Source organism: Manis javanica, chromosome 8, assembly GCF_040802235.1.
Source record: "Manis javanica isolate MJ-LG chromosome 8, MJ_LKY, whole genome shotgun sequence".
Lineage (NCBI taxonomy): Eukaryota > Metazoa > Chordata > Mammalia > Pholidota > Manidae > Manis > Manis javanica.
In genome coordinates this window covers 7,005,381-7,009,260 of record NC_133163.1, presented here as the reverse complement: position 1 = coordinate 7,009,260, position 3,880 = coordinate 7,005,381, and positions in this window count along the sequence as shown.

Below are 3,880 nucleotides of genomic sequence, written 5' to 3'. Positions count from 1 at the left end.
AGTGTAGGATTGGGGGCAAATCACTTGACCTCTCTATCCTCAATTTTCTTATTTGTAAACTGAAAATGCTAATATGTATCTCACAGGATATCATAAAGATCAAAGAAGATAATATTTTTAAAGCATTGAACATAAACAATGCACGGTAGCTGTTTCATTATCTTATTCATCACAACCACCACCACCATCACCACCACCATCACCACCACCACCATCACCACCACCACCACCATCACCACCATCACCACCACCATCAACACCACCATCACAACCACCACCATCAACACCACCATCATCCTCATCACCACCATCACCACCACCACCATCATTACCACCATCACCACCACCATCCTCACCACCACCACCACCACCACCATCACCACCATTGTCATAATCTTCATCATCACCTTCACAATCATTGTCACATAACTTAGATTATGCCACCAATTTTTTTCATTTCAGATGCCTTATGCTTCAAACTATGAAGATCCCCCACCTTAGACTACTTTAAACAATAACAGGCATGTATTGCTTATAAAACTGTAAAGGTCATAGTTATCCAGCCTGAGGTGAGAATTGATCTAACAACTCTAGTAATATCACATGGGGCCGTCTCCTCCCGGTCCCTGCATGCCTTTCACAATGTGGATGCCGCCCTCTGACTCTGTGCAATAGTCCTGGCAGTTCTGGCCCCACCTTAGGCAGCACTTGCAGTCCTCACAGCCCCATGCCACACTACCCAGAAGAAAAGGACTTCTGAGAGATCCTATGGGAGTCAGAGGAAGGAAACCCTCCCTCGTAGAATCCCCAGAAAACATCTCCCATTTCAGGGTCTTGAGTGTGGTATGTGCCCATCCCTGAACGAAACCCAGTGACCAAAGGGACTGGCACCATCCTGGATGACACCAGTGAGAGTCTACCTGTGAAACTGTGGACGGGGGACACCCGTACTGAAATCCTATGACTGAGGATGCGGTTGCCCCCAAACAATGCTAAGTGCTACTTCCAGAGGACGGTTGGAAGGAGGAGAGAGAACACCAAGAAGCCTGCGGCACCGACCTCCTCAGCTGCGCCTTTGCCTGTGCTGCTGCCTCGCCTGGGCCGACTCTCCTGCCCCCACTTCCCATCTCATGCCCATGTTGGTGCCTTTCCTGGGCATTCCCTTCTTGGACTACATTAGGTGCCCCTGCTGTGTATGTCCCTAGAACTCCCCGAACAAATGCTTCCTTTCCTCCTGGTACTTTTACCGTTGTATGTGAGTCACCTTTTTACTTGTTACTCCGACCCATTGGACTATAGATTTTTTCGAGAAGGAAAACTTGGTTGCTTTTCATAGTGTCGCCAAGAGGAAACAGAGTCAGGCAGTGGTAACTGCGCTCAAAAAGTATTTAAAAAGCAAACCCAGAAGTGAATGAATGAGCAGCAGAATGGATGGGTGAACAGTGCAGTGAGAGAGGAAGAGTCCTGGGCTTGAATCTTAACCCACTGAAAGAAATAAACATCTCATTTCCTACACTCCAGGCAAGCCAGGCAACATCATGTTTTCCTAAGAAAATTTGATAGAGGCTCCTCTTTTGAAAAAAGAAATGCTGAAACTATGGGAGAAACCCATTGAACGCTTTAAGAAAAAATCAGGGCTACAAAGATAGCAAATGAACATATTTAATTATGATTTAAATATCTATCATAAGGGGCTTTTTCAGTTTGCATTAATGTAGTGAATGCCAAGTCGAATGCTCTGCATAATCAGATAAAGATTGACCACTGACTATGACACCATGCTGGATGGCGAATTCAGGTCTCATCCTCCTTCTCAGGGAACCCCAACCCTCAGAGTTGAGGCCCGACAGACAGGGATGAGGCTGGGGATACAGGCAAAGGTCAAGTCAGCAGAGCTGTACCCAGCAGTGGGGCTCAGGACACCCTTGAACCGGATCTCCCCCAAACCATGAAACTGATCATTGATGCTGCTCTGGGGCTTAAATCATTGCAGTCATCCAGGAATTCAAGTAAAAACCAAAATTTGCCTGACATATAAAAAATAAGTCTGTGTCCACCTCACAATATACAGGGGGCAGAGCAAAGTTAATCAGGACTCACAGCCTTCATACAGTCCTTGCAGACTCACAGAAGCCATTCCCAGTACTGTTCCCGCATCTTGCCAACCAACCAGGAGGAAAACACTGCTTCACCCATCTGACAGAAGAGAAAACTGAGGCTCAGAGTAATAATGAGATGGATGCAAAACTACCAATAATTCTCCACCTAAAGATTTGAACTCAGCTTCTATGTTCATTACAACTTGCACAGAATTAAAAAAAAAAACTCCTAAAAAACAGTTTTGTATAGAAAGAAAGGCATGTCATTCATGACACCACAGTGTGTTGTGCACATGCATGTGTGTATATGTGCGTGCACATGTGTGTATATGCATGAACATGTGTGCATGTGCACATGTGTGTATTTACACATGCGTGTGTGTACATGGGTGGATATGCACGGTGTAAATGTGAATGTATACAGATCTGTATGTGTGCATGTGGGCACATATATATGTATGTATGTATGTATGTGTACACCCACTAAAAAATAAAATTAAGAAACAAACAACCACCCCCCCAGGAAGTCAAAAAAGAGAATGATTTTCCCGCAGGTTCCTGCAGAGTCCTTCTCTATTCCTGAGAGGTTCAATTAACGGATGCAAGTCATAAAACAGTGCATTTTCTCCCAGCTATGATGCATTGTTTTTAATCTCACTGCCTTGTATTATATCACATTCCTATCATTCTTCCAACAGGAAAAGGCTTGTTTCATAAAAATATAGTCCCCTGCATTTGAAATATAAGTTTCCATGCATGCAACATATATATCACTGAGCCGGCAAACTAACTCACTTACTTAATCCACTAAACTTCAGGTGCTCCCTATATTATGTGAAATGGCTTGAAACAGGCAGGAGCTGCCAGGCCCCATCAGTGCTGCTTTCCCCCAGAGAGGGGGGGAGCAGGGAGGGGGAAGCGAAATTCCCTCGGTGGATGCCACTGCAACATGTCTTTCATTATCACCCCGTGTCAGGACGCTGGGTAATGTTCATTGTGCATGCACAATAAATTACTATTTACCTGGCAGTGCCTTTGATAAGCCCGTCTCCTCTCCCTCTTTCTGTCCACACAGCACGGAGCAGCGAAACCCCTTTGCCTATAATTCTTATTAAGGTGATACCTTTTCTGAATAAGAAAGTACACACTTCCAAAGCTCACACTCTCTGGGGTTTTGGAGGGACATTGTTTTTATTGGTTCCCTTTTATTTCTCCCACCCTGCTGTGTTTTAATGCTATAGTGACTTCTGTGTATACAACTCTCATATTGAAATGTCGGCGGCTGCAGATATATGCAATATTAAAGAGCACTTATGAATTTTTGACATCTAATTAGTCGCTACCCAGTTAACATGTCAGGACTCAGAGGGATTAGGGAGGCAGCCCTTTCTGAATAAGTTACAGCGAGGCCCCTGTCCTTTTCATGTATTATTCTTTAATGTAGGTGGTGATTATTTGTCTGTGATTAATTGATGAAGCTCATTGGTCTGGCAAGTGGTACCGAATTCACCATTCCTCACTTTTATTTCTCTCAGTAGGGCTCTGCCACTTAATCGGAAGGACGTGCTTCCTTCTGGGCAGTTTCCTTCTCGGGGCAGCCTTCAGGGGCAAGGGCACTGGTCCCTCCTTGTGGAAGCCCCTGGTCCCACAGTCCAGGCCCAGGCACATCTGACCCGGTGGGACTCCCCTGAAAAGGGCTTCTGATCGCTGCCCGATTCTCAAGGATCGTGCAGGGTGCCTTTAACACCTGTGGCACCCTGATGGTTTAGCTTACTCCCAGG